An 18,635-nucleotide genomic window follows, 5' to 3' on the forward strand; every position below is an offset into this window, starting at 1 on the left:
AGCACCATATAGACACTTGCTGGCTATTCCCAGTAGCAGGGTGGGAGAGAGAACCAGAAGGATGAATGGGAGAAAAACTCCAGGGTCAAAATGAAAACAATTTAATAGGTAAAGCAAAACTTCTGCAGCAAACGCATTCACTGCTTCCATCAGCAGGCAGATGTTTAGCCATTTACAGGAAAGCAGGTCATCATCATGTGTTACTTGGGTAAGCAAATACCATAACTCATAATATTATCCCTTTTGTCCTCCTTTCCTCCAGTTATTACTGAGCACAGGATCATGTAGTTTGGAATATCCCTTTGGTGAGCCTGGGCCAGCTGTCCTGGCTGTGTCCCCTCCCAACTTGTGCAACCCCAGCCTCCTTGTTGGCAGGGCTGCACAAGAAGCAGAAAAGACCTTGACACAACGTGAGCACTGTTCTACAACAACTAGAAAGTTGGTGTGTTATCAACACTATTTTTATGATAAATCCAAAACGTCTCACCATATGAACTATTATGAAGTGTAATCCAGTTGTATCAACATTCTTGTCACAGAAAGAGTCAGAAGAATGGACTGTTCATTTGTGAAATATCTTAGCAGTTATAGCATTTTCAATAATATTGAAGATTTGCATTGATTTGTATTTCTACCTGAAATAAGCACCTCTCAGAGGAGTCTTTGAATTGTCAGTTTGTTCTGGATTGGGTAGGTTGATAAGAATCTAAAGTAGTCTTGTTAATGCTTTTGGAGTTTAGAGAAAAAGCAGAGATGAATAAAGCTGTTCCTCAAGAGAAGAGAAACTTCAAAATTAGCATGTTTGAATGTGAAAGCTATTTTTTAACCCATTAAAATAATTTGAGCATGAATTAGAATCCATATTTATCCCTGCTTCAATGAGGACTCCTACAACTTGGTTAAAGAACTGTGCTCAAATAATTTTATTTTCTATATCAAGAAATCTACACAAGAAACACTGCAAGTAGGTGAGTCTGAACTTTGTCTTTCCTGGTGGGATGCCAAGTTCTACACCCTACTGCAGATTTTTTTTACCTTTGTATTTTCCATGACTTTCTTGGAGTTGTCACTGGTCTTTCTCGGCAGGTGTGACAACTGAACTGCTACAACTCCTAGGCAGATGAGATAAACCAATCTGCTGTGGGAAAAGAGATGGGAAAACAGGGCCAGGAGAAAGAACATGATAGGGAAGGACAAAAGAACCTCAGTGATGCACATATTTTATTTTACTGACTTTTAATCAGGAGAAGTCTCAGTCTCAAGCATTTTCTACAGCATGATAGAGGTATTTTCTCACTCAGTGTTGCAGCCTTTGTGGATTTTGTTCTCAGATAATGACTCTACTTACCTAACTCAAAGTATTAATTCCTATTTAATGGTAAGGACAGCAAATGTTAGACTTCATACATACATTCATATCTGAATATTTATGTGATGTTTGCACCTAAGCACTGAGCTTACTAATGAAGCATTAAGTAATGACCTCAAAGCTTGCACTTGTTCTGACATCAAACAATTGTTCATTTCCAATCATGAAATCTTGACCTATATTTGTGCCTGATTTCAATATATATTAAATGGTCAAAATGGACTTGCCTGCTGTTGGGTGTCACGAGGAAAGACAAAAGCAATCTTAAAGGGTAATGAGAAGAGCTTTAAAACATGCTGAAAATAGAGGCAGGGTGAGTAGATTATTTGGATGTGCAGCTCAACAGTGTCAGGGGCCTGCAAACACTATCAGGTCTTGTACAGCTCCATATAGGACCTCTCTGCCCATGCTGTCCCACACCCCTGCATTTCAGGGTCTGCATTTCAGCCCCCTGGGAGCTATCACTCCCTGCCCCAGTGATTGGACAGCAGGGCCAGGGTCAATCTCCCCACAGCCCAGCCCTGAGTATCCATGGACTTTGCCAAACTAGGCCCACCTGCTCACCTCCTTCCTGTACCAGTTTCAGCAAAGCCCCAGGTGCCCAGGACCAGCCTAGGTGTCCCCCAGCCTATTCTGCTTCTGGATGGGATGCGTCTGTGTGCAAGGTCAGGCTAGAGCTTCACTGTGGCTCCCAGTTCATGACACCCAAGAAGCTGCAAGCCCGCACTTCTCCTTGGTAAAGAGTATATTCAGAGAACAACTTGTAAGCGGGTAAGAAAAGGTTCTTCTAAATCATCAGTCATTTGCCTCAGAGAAAACAATGTCTGCCACTATTTTTCAATTTAGCCCCACAGACAGCTTTCCAATTTCTTTTAGATACATGACACATTGCATGCTATTTTTCTCATGCAAGCTAAAGTTTCGTGTGCTACTGCAGAGCTGTATTGTATTTTATCTTAACATGATTTCTGTAAATTTGTAAAACCTTATTTGAACAGCATCTTTTAAAAATAATGATGTTTTTATTCATACGCATAAAATACATGCACATAGCAATAGGATACATATACGTAGCAATAAGATTTTTAACATTGCATTTACAGTTGCAATGCCATTGTATAGACCACCCTTGAAAAGTCTCCATTGCATTGATAATTCAGATAAGTTTTGAAATTTGCTATCAAATGCATAGAAATATATCAGTGTTCTAACCCTTGGACTTAAAATGGCCAGGGTTATTAAGAACAAGTAAATCATGGTTTAACATTTTATTAATTCCACTTTTCTCTAGCTCATTGAGAACCCTTCAATTTATTGCATCAAATCAGTGTCCTTTGAAAGTGCCCTGATTATGTTGCCCTTGCAATTCCAGAAGTCATATTTTAAAAAGGTCAAAATGTTTATCTTTATAACAGAAAAAGTAAGAGCTACTTATTGATCTTGAAGTTGTTTCCTGTTCTGTTGCCCTGATGTTAATCTCAGTGCGTTAGCTTTCTTATTCTTTTTCTCTTAAGCTTGCTTATATACTTTTGGTGTATATAATTCAAGACAAATGAAAATCAAACTGAATAGAAATGAGCTCTTTAATCGTCCAAATGCATTGCTAAATTAATAACTTTTCCTTACCTTTATTTTTTTCAAAAGGACACTGCTGCACTTGAGTTACTGATGGAAGCATTTAGCCTTTTGATGCATAACTCACTGCTCTTCTGGAATTTTCTTTTTGTTCTTCTGTTTTTCACTAAAGAAGTCAAAGCTTGGACTTTTAAGAGAAGACAAACTTTCCAATAACCTTAAAGGGATCACTGTTTTTCCTCTCATAATCATTTTAATCTAGTCTTTATTCATTATTATTTTTTTAATTATTTTTATTTATTTTTGATGGCTTTAGGGAGAGCATGTTCTCAAGCACAAAGTTCAGCCCAGCTTGTAGGGTTATGGAATGAACAGTGATAACAGCAAAACTGTAGTTTCTCTTAAAGTAGTTTTCTGTCTAATTGGATTGAAACTTACTGCTTTAGTGAAAGATCCACCATTGGAAATCCTGGCTTACACCTCAGGTGTTTGCTTGCCTTACTGAATGCTGAATTGATTGATGATGTCTGTTCTGGCTCAAACTGACATGACTGAGGTTGTCCTGGGAAAGTGTAGATGCAGAGATAATTTATATCTATAATATATAATATCAGTTTGTGATTTATGAAACAAAAGAGACAATTTCTGATCATATGAAGGTATTTTCAGGTAGTTTTAAAATTATATAAATGTACACATTAACAGTAAATCCTCTCTCAGTTATTTGGCCATGCTTTGAATAACAGCCAACCTGATAATTTTACCAATGTGAATTCCAGGAGAAGTGGGAGACAGACTGTCTTGTGGATGACAGCAAACCTTGCTCCTAAACTCAATCCCTTGTTGCTTAGCAGTTCCTTGACTCGAAGACTCCTCAGTATTATCAAAGTTTGGTTAGTAAATAAACTATACATTTGTAGCTTAACAAATGATCTGATAAAAGTCATGTTTGCATCTACACAATGTTATGTTGATTCCTGATGGTACTCTTAGTCTAATTTTGCTTCTGAGTCTGGCTCATGTAGAAACCTATTTGACTGGATTCATAAATTGTGGAAAGGTGAAATCTTAAAAGCTGTGATCAGTAGAGCCCTTAAGGCACCCATAGCCCCAGTCTCATCTGCGGCTTCCATATGCACCATTTTCCCTGAGTCCAAGGAACCTGTGTTGGGTTTATGTGGTAAGGTTTTGATAGCAGGGGGTCTGCAGGCGTGGCTTCTGTGAGAAGGGTCTAGAAACTGCCCTGGGTTAGAGAAGAGCCAGCTCCAGTTGGCTCCAAGAGGGACCTACCACTGGCCAGAGCTGAGACAGTGAGCAATGCTGGTTGGGCGTCTGGAAGAGCAGATTTAAGAAAGGAAAAATGTGCTGTGCAACAGCAGCTGGGAGGAAAGTATGAAAAAATGTGAGGAGATGTGCCAGGTGTTGAAGTAGAAGTTTCCCTGCAGCCCATGAAGAGGCCCCTGGTGGAGCAGGCTGTCCCCCTGCAGCCCATGGGTCCCACAGCAGAGCAGGTCTCCACACTGCAGCCTGTGGAGGAGCCCAGAGTGGAGTAGGTGGATGTGTCCTGAAAGAGGATGCAGCCCATGGAGAGCCCCCACAGGTGCAGACTCTGGGCTGGAGCTGCAGCCCACAGTGGAGCAGGAGGTCTGGTGGGAGCTGCCACCTGTGGAGGACCCGTGCTGGAGCAGTCCATTCCCAGAAGGACCACACCCCATGGTTTGGACCCATATTGGAGCAGTTGTTAAAGAGCTACTGCCTTTAGGAAGCCCACATAGGGTCAGTTCAGGAAGGACAGCATCCCGTGGGAGGGACTCCATGTTGGAGTAGAGGCAGAGAGTGACCATGAAGGAATGGCAGAGACAAAACCTTATGGACAGACTACAGCCCCCATTCACCACTCAGAAATGAAGGTAGAAGAAAGTGAATAGAGGGTGGGGGTGGAGGGTGGGGGGTGGGGGAAGGTGTTTTCAGTTTGCTTTTAATAAGGAGGCTTAGGAGAACGCTTATCAGTGTATATAAATATCTGAAAGGAGGAAGTAAAGACAATGGAGCCTGGATATTTTCAGTGGTGCCCTTGGAGAGTATAAGGTGCAATGGACACAAACTGGAACACAGGAGGTGCCATCTAAATGTCAGGAAGCACTTTGCTCTGGCTTATCACAGTTTGGAACAGTTTGTACAGTGAGGTTGTTGACTCTCCTTCAAAACCCACCTGGATATGGTCCAGTTTAACCTGTTCTGGAAGTAGCCCTTCTTGCCCGTTACACTAGATCATTCCTCTGTCATAAATTACCATTGCTGAGCAGTTACAGTGTAAATTTCCCCTTTGATAAACTCTTTGTTTATTTTGTATCTTGTCTCCAGTTCTGTCTGTAGTCCTGTCTTCTGCTGCTGCCAGCAGGATTCCCTAGATTGACCATGTGCCTACTTCATTTCCTTGCCTTGTCTGGGACTGTTGCTGGACCCCATTAGCAGCAACCTGTCCTGTCCACCTCTGCTGTAGAGGGCACTGCCATGCCTGTGCTGTGGTCATTCTTTCTTTTCCTGGTGGAGTGGTCTTATTACATGTGCTCCCCTATGCTATGATGTTAAACAGGGAGCAAGGGGTTACTAATGGTAAAAAAGAAAAAAAAAGTGTAATTCAAAAGACTCGGTGTATAGAAGACTGGCGAACCACACCTTGCCTAAAAATTAAGAGATTGATGCATCAGCTAAGGGCAGAGCTCTCTTGTATTATTCCTTGTCTGTATGAGTAGAATTGTCCCGCTGTGTAGAGAAGGAATTTGAGATTCATCAGACCATATCAAATCCATGTAATTAAGTTAAGGCATTCAAATGTTGTCATTATTATTCCTATGATTTGTCCAACAACTACTGGTTATTGTCAGTATGCACTCTCACATTTCCTAGCGCAGCTGTAATTTTATATGTACAGTTGAACACTTTTTGGGACTTAAAAGTGGGATCTTCAAAAATGTAGCTGAATGGAACTGCAAAAATACAGTTTATTGATTGATTGATTGATTGATTGATTGATTTTGGACGTGGTTACTATTTTTACAAAAGGAGGATACTTTCCCCAAAAGAGCGCTTGAGAGACACCTTTCAAGAAACACTTCATAACTCTGATACTTGAGGAACTCCTTGTGGGGAGCACGGAGCTGCCCGGGGGTTGGTGGGGGTGCAGATGTGAAGAAAAGGAGGTTTAGAAATCAGCTGAGGCCAGGGGCAGGTATGGAGGTATGGAGTGAGCAGGGCGTCCATGGCAGGGAAGCGTTCGGCTGGGCACAGGAATGCCTTGCAGAGGGTGTGCCCCCACGCATTCTGCTGGGGTTTTGGCCTGGTTTCAGGGTTTCAAGTTTCCTCACTGTAGGAAGGTGCAAGGTGAGCTCTCTGACTGTGCTGGTGTTCCGCTTATGACTGTTGTATAGCAAGGGTCAGTGAAAGCTGAAATTAAAATGAGATGAATCATCTATGGGATATAGAGCTACTGGAGCAAGTCCAGAGGAGGGCTATGAAGATTATTAGAGGACTGGAGCATGTGTTGTACAAGGACAGGATTTTCTCCCAGTAAAACTGTAACTTATTTAGTGTGTAGGATTTTAAAAGTCTAATTAACTAATAACTTAAAGATTATGACTTAAAGATTATAACTTAAAGACTTTTTTTTTTCCCCCGTGAGGAAACCATATAATTCTGATTAGCTTGCTAATTGTTGTCTTAACTATTTCTCAATATTAGAAACTTTTACAAAGTCAAATCACCTCCAAAATCATCTCACAGATTTATCTCAATGACCTGTTGATACCTCCTGTAACTGCTTCTTCAGAATGCTGTAGGACTGAATTTAAACTTGAAAATATCATACCCTAATGCCTCTTTCTTGGAATGCTGTAACAAAAGGAGAAGGAAATTGTATGAAAGCTGTTATACAAGTATCACGTATCTTGTATTTTCTTATGGGAAATCTATAATTATTTAAGTTTGTATTAGTAGTAGTTGTACTGTAGCAATATTGTCAAGTCCTAGAAAGTGGGAAAATTATTCTACCACAGAAAAGTTATCCTACCACAAAGAAAATAAGTTCACATTAAAGAAAAGTTTAAGTCTGAGAACATATAAATTAACAAGTAAAGAGATTAATTTAAGTGATGCACTTAAATTAAGTGCATCATTTCAGTACTTGTATAAATACAATCGGTGATACGGAGGTACTGAAGGAGTGCATTATCATTAACAGTTTATTAAACTTCTGGCTTGTATTAGGAACAGCGTGACCAGCAGGGCTAGGGAGGTGATCGTCCCCCTGTACTCAGCTCTGGTGAGGCCGCACCTCGAGTACTGTGTTCAGTTTTGGGCCCCTCGCTACAAGAAGGACATCGAGGTGCTTGAGCGGGTGCAGAGAAGGGCGACGAAGCTGGTGAGGGGCCTGGAGAACAAGTCCTACGAGGAGCGGCTGAGGGAGCTGGGCTTGTTCAGCCTGGAGAAGAGGAGGCTCAGGGGTGACCTTATCGCTCTTTTTAGGTACCTCAAGGGAGGCTGTAGCGAGGTGGGGGTTGGTCTGTTCTCCCACGTGCCTGGTGACAGGACGAGGGGGAATGGGCTTAAGTTGAGCCAGGGGAGTTTTAGGTTAGATGTTAGGAAGAACTTCTTCACTGAAAGGGTTGTGAGGCACTGGAACAGGCTGCCCAGGGAAGTGGTGGAGTCACCATCCCTGGAAGTCTTCAAAAGACGTTTAGATGTAGAGCTTAGGAATATGGTTTAGTGGAGGGCTGTTAGCGTTAGGTTGGAGGTTGGACTCGATGACCTTGAGGTCTCTTCCAACCTAGGAAATTCTGTAATTCTGTAATTCTGTAATTAAATTCACTTATCTTAAATCAATCTTCCTGTAATTATAGAACAGTTCTGCAAATAAATGATGTAAAATTTCAAAGTTTCCAAACAGCTCGGATTATTAATCTCAGAAAACGACTGTGCTAAAGCAGGTCTTTTGTCCTTTCTTTTTATTTGGTAAATGTGAATAAGGTAATTGCTTTGGTGTCACTTGATGTCTGATAATTATTAATAATTTGTGCAGATTTGTTCAACATTTTACAGAAAATTACATTCAGTTTCTGAAAGGAAAAGATTTACTCTTTTCTTTCATGCCCTCTGTAAGTAAAATTAGAATTAGAATTTGCATTAGAATTTTTAAGATTCTAATCACAGATCCAGCAGAACCAAACAGAAGTTTAGCTCAGTGTAGATGTAGGATTTCTCTAACATAGTGATTATGGCATGTATTTCCTCCTGTAAGTGGTAGCAAGTCCCAGTGTATAGCACTGTAGAATGAAACAACTGAGTAAATACTTTCTACATTGGTGATACTGTTTTTGTACTCTGTTCTGTAGCAGTTAAAAGTACCCTACTTAATAAAAAATAAAACAAACAATAAAAAATAAAACGAACAATTATAAATGGAGTGTACCCAGAAGTAAAGCAAATATGCTATTCCTTGGCTTCTTTTGCAAATATGTATCCTTCCTCTCCCCTCCTTCTATGTATCATATGTGGAATATGACACATATGACAATCATATGTGTCATATTCCGCATGACACAAAGCTCAGAAAGCTAAAGCAAAATTTTCTCTTATCTGAGGGGGACATATTTGCTGACTTTCTCATATTCTTGATATATCATTTCTAATGATTTGGACCACATCACAAAATTTAGAAGATTCAAATAAGGTGGCATCAGATTCAAATAATGATTTTTTACCTTCAGGTGGATATTTCTGACCAGGAAAATTATTACAGGGGAATATCAAAGATTTTTAACACTGAAGAGACTTACTTTTTTCACAATAAGGTGAGATTCTTGTAACTATAACACTGAGAGCTGATTTCTTTATCTGGTTAGATAGACAACATTCACGAAGGACCTTATACTCTAGGAATTGAAAGGTTGAAACACTTTTTTCCCCCAAAATTGTCAGACTAAATAACTGCCTTTTTTTTTTTTTTTTTTTTTTTCTTCTTCTTCTTGAGCATGTAAACAGTTTAGTTTACATATTTGTGGATGAATGAAGATGAGTAAATCTATTGAGCCCTGTGCAATGGCATCAATTATCTCACTCCATTTTGTATAGTATTAGAAGGCATTCGAAATTAGCTTCTATTGCAGGGTTTCAAGAACATTGAAGGAACTTCTTATATAAATGATATATAATATGCTGTTTTTCTTTGTGGCTACAGCATTTGAGATAAAGTCATTACCATCACAGTTCGTCTGAAAACAAATGAAACTGAGAGATCTTTCCCCAAGACAGATATATCTGACTTCTCTTTATGGTATGATACATTGTGAAGGTCTGATAGTGGAACTTTAATAAAGCCCATTATTGTTTTGTTAGCACTGTAGAACTGTCCTATGTAACTGTCAATACAAATATCGAAATAAAGGCGTTTGATAGAAAACTATCATGATGGTAGTCATTATAAACTGAATGATGATAGTCATTATAATTATTTGCCTGAAACGTTTTCTGTTCTTATAAATTTCCCTGTTATGCTTGCATGGCCACTCACTTAGGAGGGCCAACCATATCCTGGGATGTATCAAGCACAGCATTGCTAGTTGGTCGAGGGAAGTGATTGTCCCACTCTACTATGCACTGGTGCAGACTCACTTCGAGTACTGTGTGCAGTTCTGGGCACCACAGTACAAGAAGGACATTAAACTGTTGGAGAGTGTCCAGAGAAGGGTGACGAAGATGGTGAAGGGCCTAGAGGGGAAGACATATGAGGAGCAGCTGAGGGCACTGGGCCAGTTCAGCCTGGGGAAGAGGAGGCTGAGGGGAGACCTCACTGAAGTCCACAACTTCCTGGTGAAGGGGAATGGAGAGGCAGGTGACCTATTCTCTGTAAACACCAGTTATAGGACCCACGGGAATGGTGTTAAGCTGAGGCAGGGGAAGTTTAGGCTTAACATCAGGAAGAGTTTCTTCGCCGAGTGGGTGGCTGGCCACTGGAACAGGCTCCCCGGGGATGTAGTCACTGCACCAAGCCTGTCTGAATTTAAAAAGTGATTGGACTGTGCACTTAGTCACATGGTCTAAACCTTTGGGCAGACCTGTGCAGTGCCAGGAGTTGGACTTGATGATCCTTATGGGTCCCTTCCAGCTCGGGATATTCTATAATTCTATGATTCTATGATTCTGACTTAATGATTAATGATTAAAATCTTACATTTTAATCTGGTAATTTTGTACACTGAGTGTACTGATGAGATCTGCAATGTTGTCACACAGGAATTCAGTTGCTTGTGCTGAAGGCCAGTTCTGATACCATTCTTCTGTCACGTTGGATCAGGCTGCTGAGAAAAGATCTGTATGGAAAAACAGCTTTGAGAGACCTTCTCAGGCCTTCCCCACCGGACTTGGGAAATACATTTACTCTTACACTCTTGGCCTTGGTCTTTGTATGACTAATACTGTAGGTATTCCTGTGCCTGGCCACATACCTTCCTAATCTGCTTGCCTTGAATCCATTATTGATCTTAAACATTATCACTATGGACTTATCTGTTGTACCTGACTTTTGGCTGAACATGGTTATTTTCACAGGACCTGCTTTGCTCTTGCTTTGGTACTGTGGGACTGTGTTGGTGAGGACAATGTTATTACCTACCTAACTTTTCCTCTCCGCTCCTGACTCATAGTCTTCGTGGTACATCCCACTTTTGCTGCTCTCTGACAGATGCTGCCATAAACTGATATTTTAAAAGGACAGTTCTGTGCATTTTTCAAATTTGATTTTTTTGAGGTGTTATGAAAAGAATGTCTCTCTGAAAAAGGACCCATTGAATCACAGCCTATGTTCTTGGTAGTCCTCTGACTTAGTGTGATCATCTGAAAAGTATGGCTGCCAAAATCAAGGCTTTCTTACTTCCAAACACCAATCAGTTGCCTGAGGATCTAATTTTATAATGTTTTGGACACCTGCTCTTGCTCTCCACTACTTGGCGTCAAACAACTCTCATCCAGCCTGGATCTATTTGTTTTACATGCTGTAGAATGACTCATAGCTCAATCTGGCTATCCATATCAGATAAGAGACTGCACTAACAACACCTGTGCTAAACTTGCCAGAGCAGATGAAAATGACATCATCCACATTTTCTATGAATATACTTCTGCACAAATCAGAGAAAATGTTGTAAGCTTTCTTGTTTAGCCAAGGGAAGAATTCAAGCCTTCCGATTTCATATGAAAATTCAACGTTCTTTGTCATCTTCAATGTCTTCTTAAAGGCATTGTCCAGTAGAAGTAAAAAATTGTCTCAGTAACCAATGACTAAATATCATTATGTTTGAAATTGCACAGTGTGGCAGTTAATGCTTTGCTCTTATCCACTGCATTTCTCCTCTATTGAGATTTGTGCTCTGTCAATGGACACAGATGGAAGTGTTTGGAGTGATCCGAAGTACTGCTATCAGTTCAGATTTATATCTTAGAAGACTATTTCTCAGGAAAAGACTTTTTTTTTTAATAATTTTTATTTTTTTAATTTATTATTATTTTTTTAAATTAAATTTAATTTAATAATTAATAATTTATTTATTAGTTGTTGAATATTCATTCAATAAAGTAAAATTAATAAATTATTCAGAAAGCAGTATATCCTTTCATGAGAAACTATTACAAGAAATATCTTATGATCATCCTAAAGGCAATCAGAAACCATAAAACTGTTTTGAAAAGCAGACAAAAAAAAAAGCTTTCTTAAATCCATCAAACTTTCAATGAAATTTTAAAAATGAGTTTGGGTGATGTTTTAAAAAATAAAATTTTAAAATATGGTGTTGTTTTCTTTTTTCTCAGAAAATTTATGTCCCTAAACTACTTGGGAAACTTTGAAACTCTTGCTCCTATTAAATGACTGTAGGATTAATACTAATTTGGTATACCAGTGAAATCTGAGGGAACTATTTGGCATCTGCATTACAGATCACTACTGAGGTACAGTATTACTGTATTATAGATTTCTATCAAACACAAAATGCAGGGAAAGTAAAACCCCATAAATGTCTAGGCTTGAAGAAATTGTTAAAAACTCTTCCTAGGGCACTTCAACCCCTACTGTGAGATCAAGTCTGCCAGCAACAGGTATAGATACATGTAGTGTTGCCCTCCTAGAAGCTCCTGTCTGGCAGGGCATGCTGCCAGCTGGAGAGATATTGCGGGAAACCCCTGGTGAGCAAGTGCAGTATTTTATAATATCCTTCCAGCTGGCAGCCTGCCTAAGATGGTATTTCTGTGTGCTCTTCAAAACACTTTAAAAAGTTTATTAAGATTGCAGGCAGCAACCATGGCAACTGGTAGGAACTATATTTCTCAAGTGCACCAGAAAAGCTTATATACAAATAAATAAGTGTGTATTCCAGGAAGACACAGGTCAATCTAATACACTATTGTAATTTAAATATATATTGAATGAGGTGGCACCTGGAATCTGAGCACTATAGCTTAATCCAGGTGGGGAGGATTCTGGAACAAAGTCTTACCTTAATGTTTTTGTACTTGGGTATGTGTGTATCAGATGATGTATTTATTGGAGCTGAAACATATGATGATGTTCCTGATCATATGTACAAGCTGCAGGAGGGCCATTTAACATGTAATGACAGAACATATAATAAAAGATTACTTGATGGAGTACTATTATCATGTGAATAATTTTCTACTTACCAAAAACTAACTAAGAGCTCAGGTAAATGACAGGTAGATGTCTCATGAGTAATACAAAAAAAGAGACAATCAGAAAATTTATAAGAAAATAAAACAATATTTCCATTTAGATGGTAAAAAAGTAAATAAAAAGAAGGAATAAAAGCCATATGTATGAAAAGAACTAAAAAAATGTCATTTTAGCAGGGAGGGAAAAAGGACTTTAAATGTGTGTTACCAGATTAGGGTGTTCCCTTAGACCTTAATTGCTCCGAACATCTTCATGTGGCCCATCCTCCCACCTTATGTGCTCAGGGTGTCCAGTGCTCTTAATTTACAAGCCTTTTCTAAAAAAGCTGGAGAAAAGCGGAATGAGTTAATTTGAGCTTATGTGATTCTGGTCCTATTCTTACAGATGAGGTTCTTACAAATAAGGTTCTACAAGCAGTGAAGAACTGCTTGTAAAAAGTTCAACCATGTCAAGTACAATCAAGTAAAATACACAAACTACAGTTTTTTTTTTTACAGTTTTTTTACTACTTTTTTTTTTTTTTTTTTTTTTTTTTTACAGCCTTTTCCTTGGTATGCTTGCTAACTGAAAACTTAGACAATATTCTGTTTTTAGGTAGGACAGTGTAACCCATTCTCTTCTGTCCCTGTGACTCCCACTGGAGTGTTAGTTCTGTCAACATTTCTTATAAAGTGCAGTCATGTTGCATTGGAAGTAAATATCACTTGGGGCCAGATTACTCATTGTTTTGGCTTCTGTATTCATTTACAAGATTGCAAAATTGGTTAAAAATGTTACCTGTCTCATTTGTAAGGCACTGATGAAGTGTGAAACTTACAGTTAGTATCAGGAAAGAGGTGGGAAGGGGAGAAAACTCATGTAAAGTGAGGTACAGGTAAGCATTAAAAAAACTCTCAATTTTTATTTTCCTCATAGATATATTATACCTTCTTACATATTTATGTCTTCTTATGTGAATATTAATCAAGTGGTAACATAAGTTTTGCTAGCCTCAGTGTAATCACATTGAATTACTGCTTGTAGCTGTGTGATAAGCTTTAGCCTTAATAGATTCCTTATCTGTGAACAAATATTGCATATCTGGGACAGGTGGAGTGGATGAGAGGATGAAAGAAAAATACATGAAGGGAAATGGAGTATATGCTTGAATTAATACATGGGGATTTATGTGAGTCAGCACCCAATTCAGTTCTGACAGGAGCTTTTTCAGAGCTGTGGAAGCAACCAAGAGTTTAGGTTTCTCTCTCAGAAACTCATGAGATTCAGGGGTCTCCCCAGTTAAACATTCAGCCAAAGTTTAATATTAGTTTCCAGTCCTTTTGTTTTTGTTTTTGGTTATAGTCAAGAGGATATTCTAATGATTCAGTGTGCCAGTTGGGCATTACTAAGACTACTGCTTTGGTCAGAAATGTCATCCTGAGTAGAGACTTTTAGGACTGCTAATAGTTCTCTCATTTATTTATTTTTAGATTTTTATGTTTTTATGTGATATAAATTACAGTAGTGCCAGATTATCTGCTCAGAAAAAAAAATAAAAAGAAAAAAAAAGAAAAAAGTGCATGGCTTGTAAAAGAATATCAAATCATTATAAGTATTGAGAAGACAAAAAGTCTTAAAAGTTAAGTCAACATCATTACCGTTTGAACATTGCCATTATTGAAACCATCCTCCACCCTCCTTTTGGTAATATTTACTGAGTTAAAGTTCAGGTGTTTATAGTGGTTCAAGGAGCAAAGATACTGACAGATGTATCTTCAGTACTAGAAATAGTCCTAGTTCTGGACAGGATTTTGCACAGTGAGATACTGCAACAGCAGGGTTCCCTTTGCAGCTTCTGTGATCGTGCTGACTTGTTATCAGCCAGCATTTCCTCATAATGGACACTTGCATAGGCTTTGGGGTGAGACACGACCTTCTTTAACTAACCCCATGGCTGCAGTAACAAGTAATTGCACATCAGCCATGTACCTCTGACCATAGGCTTGTTAATCATGAGGCTTTCTGTCCAGGTAGGTGCATGCCAAGATCCTCTGTGTTTCTCCTATTTTCCCCATTCTCTTCACAGCAATTAACCTAAATATTAGACTCTACCTGGGACACAATTATTATATTAGCAGAGGAGATAATTAATGTGCTTAGCTGACGTAAAGACTGTAATGTTGAAGGAAAAAGCTTTTTGCAAATGGCTTCAGGGCAAGGCTTTAAGAAGCTGAAGTAAGAAAAACAAATATCTGGGATTAATCTAAAGAAAGAAATATTAGGGATCTGAAAGATTAAAAAAAATCCTTTTTGCTCTGTAGTCATTGGAACGATAATCTGGGAAAGTTATGTAAACCATTTAAATCTATGCTGGCAAATGTCATTGAAAATGGTATAAAAACCATGTCTATCAGTCCATAGGAGAAGAAAAACTGAAAAAAATGGATTGATGCCTGTGTTCTACTGGCATGAAGACCAGACAGAATGGCATTGTCACCATACATAGTTAATACAACTCTAGAAGAACAGACATTCTTTCAGTAGAGTTGACATAAGGCCATGAACAGAGGGTAAAGAAAACAATCGTTCTCATCCAGCACTCCAAATTTCCAGCACCATCCAGTCCTATTGACATAATCCTAAAGTTGTTTCTGCTGTCCAGAGAATCACTTCCTCTTTCTCCCAAACTGCATACATACCCATACTGTAAAATTTCAAAAATGCCATGTCTGTGAATTCCATAATGTTTGAGAGTACCTTCTTTGCTAAGGTCTTATGAAAGAAGTACTTTTAAATCACTGATTCTTTGCTTGCAAATCTCTTGCATTTGCATGTAATACGTATATGTATACATGTATAAATATTTTATTTCTTATTTTTTTAGATTAATTTGTTTAATAATTAATAGATCAAGAGATAAATATTTATATTAAAATATTAACATCAGATATTTCAATGTAAAAATATTTACCACTGTATGAATAACATAAACATTATCAGGCCAATAAATATTCTTAACCTTTTATTTATTTATTTATTAAACTCAATGGACTATTGGAGCAAAGCTGATAAACAACAGCATGAGGTGAGAAGAATCAGAGCAGAGAATGATAATTTTTGCTGTGCTAGTTGCTTCCATGCATATATTTCTTTATTTTGTTCTTAATGGTGATATGATTTTAAGTTCTAATCATGACCACCAAAACTTCTGTGAAAAAATTAGTATTAAGATAAAACTTTAAAGAGCAGCTAGTCATCCAAAAATGTTATACTGATAATATTGGTAAAAGAGATTATCAAATATTCATTACAATTAATCCCCAAAATAATAGAACATTTTTTAAAATATTTTTTTATCAGACATACGTTGACTAAAGTGTGGAAATGAATGCATCTAAAACAGCTTTTGTCGATAATCAACTTGTCCCTATATAACTATGAATTTAATTATATACATGTATTTTAATATGTAATTTTATGTTAATTATTCTATGTATGTATATGGCACATATATAAAAGCAGCTTAGTTGTCTCCCAGGTTTCCTTCTAACCAAAGCTATCTCAAAGGCAATTGTATTTATTGTGGATCTAACTATTTGGTTAGACCAGAACTGAACACTTCTGCCCTAATGTTAATATATTAAATTACAATACAAATGTGTATGGGGTACGATAAAAGCTATTTTATATTAGAATTGCAATTGGATGATTTTGTTGGCTCCCTTGTTACTGTCTGTTATGTACTCTATACACAATTAACAGTAGCTAAATATTTATGGTCCTTTATATTCTATTATGTTTTAGAAATGCATCTACCAAATTAAAAAAATACACTTTCTTAAAAGGCAGATGTTGCATTAATTTATTATGTTAAAACTTTATTTTTTTCCTGTTAAAAGCAAATTTAAATCTTAAACCTATTAAACATTTTCTTGATATTGTCTATGGAAGACAGAACAAATAAAGACTAATCAAGCTGTCATATTTATTAAATGTTTGACAGTGTCTGCCGAGTGCCTAAATTTTAATTAACTGTACATGTTTTGAAAGCTTTGCTATTTTTTTTTTCTTACTCAAGAGCTATCCTTCTGTGATAGAGTAGGTTGTTTGTAATATCTAATTGAGAAGTATGGGATTCAAGCTGTGTGTAGGTGATACATGAATTTTTCACCCCTGCTGACAACCACATTGGCTTCTGTGTAATTCTTTAAACTGATTCAATCAAACTCATGCTGTTTATGCTTTTAATTGATTGAATTAAAACATCATTTTAAACACTTAATCATTCCATTAGACATGATTGTGTTTGCTTATTCTGTGCTCAATCCAGCACAAAATAAGCATAGATTTCTTATCCACAAGGGATCAGAAATCCAGATTCCCATTCTCTCAGTCTCAGTCTTTCTTGTTCGGTAGCCTCATGTAAGTATCCTGCAAAGGAGCTTTCTCCTTTCTTGTAAGGGAGACTGAAGATGTACTCTAGCAGAAGTGTATCTGTCTATTTTTATTTTGGATGTGAGCACTCACCTATGAATTTTGAATGAACTGGAAAATAAGACCACTGCCAGTTCCTAAATGGACCCAAAACATAAAATTCCATTCCTTTGGGTTTTCCTGTAGAAATAGACACAGCAAAGAATAGTGCTGTCAGTCTGGAAGGCATAATATTTTCACAATGTGTCATCTTTAAATTTTTTCTCTACTTACCAGTGTAGAAAGTACATATAGTCATACTACCACATCTAGAATTCTTTGAGCTTATTTTGAGCTATTTCTACAGCTTAGAAATCTTGGTGGCAACTATAAACTTCTTGAAAAACATAATAACATACCATGATTTGGTAGCTGTTGAGAAGAAAGTTCCTTGACAAATTAAATTCAGAACTCCAGGCTGCTAGAATCTTTAGGAAGCAAGGATTTTGCAGCCAATCTTTACTGATTAGGTTTACTGTTAATAACATATTTACTAACAATGGAGAAAAAACATATCTCTCTTCTTCCATTGAATTTGGACTTATTATTTGCTTTCTTCCAACATGAATACCTTTATCTGTGTCTCCTTCACAAAGGGATTTTTTTTTTTTTTGCCATTGCTGTTGTATTTTAACAAATAACCTGATTATAATTTTATAATGTTGCTTTCTGCATGTCTCTATATATTATAGAATCAATAAATATTTTCATTTCGGTAAGGTGATTCTGGTTTCATAAACATAGTTTAAAATACTGACCAAATTGATGGTGATAAAATCTTTTGATAAGTTGTAGAGATGCACAGAATCACAGAATGACAGAATTTCTAGGTTGGAAGAGACCTCAAGATCATCGAGTCCAACCTCCAACCTAACGCTAACAGCCCTCCACTAAACCATATCCCTAAGCTCTACATCTAAACGTCTTTTGAAGACTTCCAGGGATGGTGACTCCACCACTTCCCTGGGCAGCCTGTTCCAATGCCTCACAACCCTTTCAGTAAAGAAGTTCTTCCTAACATCTAACCTAAAACTCCCCTGGCGCAACTTAAGCCCATTCCCCCTCGTCCTGTCACCAGGCACGTGGGAGAACAGGCCAACCCCCACCTCACTACAGCCTCCTTTAAGGTAAAGAGCAATAAGGTCACCCCTGAGCCTCCTCTTCTCCAGGCTGAACAAGCCCAGCTCCCTCAGCCGCTCCTCGTAAGACTTGTTCTCCAGGCCCCTCACCAGCTTCGTCGCCCTTCTCTGGACCTGCTCAAGCACCTCGATGTCCTTTTTGTAGCGAGGGGCCCAAAACTGAACACAGTACTCGAGGTGCGGCCTCACCAGAGCCGAGTACAGGGGGACGATCACCTCCCTAGCCCTGCTGGTCACACTGTTTCTGATACAAGCCAGGATGCCGTTGGCCTGCTTGGCCACCTGAGCACACTGCTGGCTCATATTCAGCCGACTATCCACCATCACTCCCAGGTCCTTCTCTGCCTGGCAGCTCTCCAAC

The sequence above is a fragment of the Aythya fuligula genome, chromosome 4 (assembly GCF_009819795.1).
Source record: "Aythya fuligula isolate bAytFul2 chromosome 4, bAytFul2.pri, whole genome shotgun sequence".
NCBI lineage: Eukaryota > Metazoa > Chordata > Aves > Anseriformes > Anatidae > Aythya > Aythya fuligula.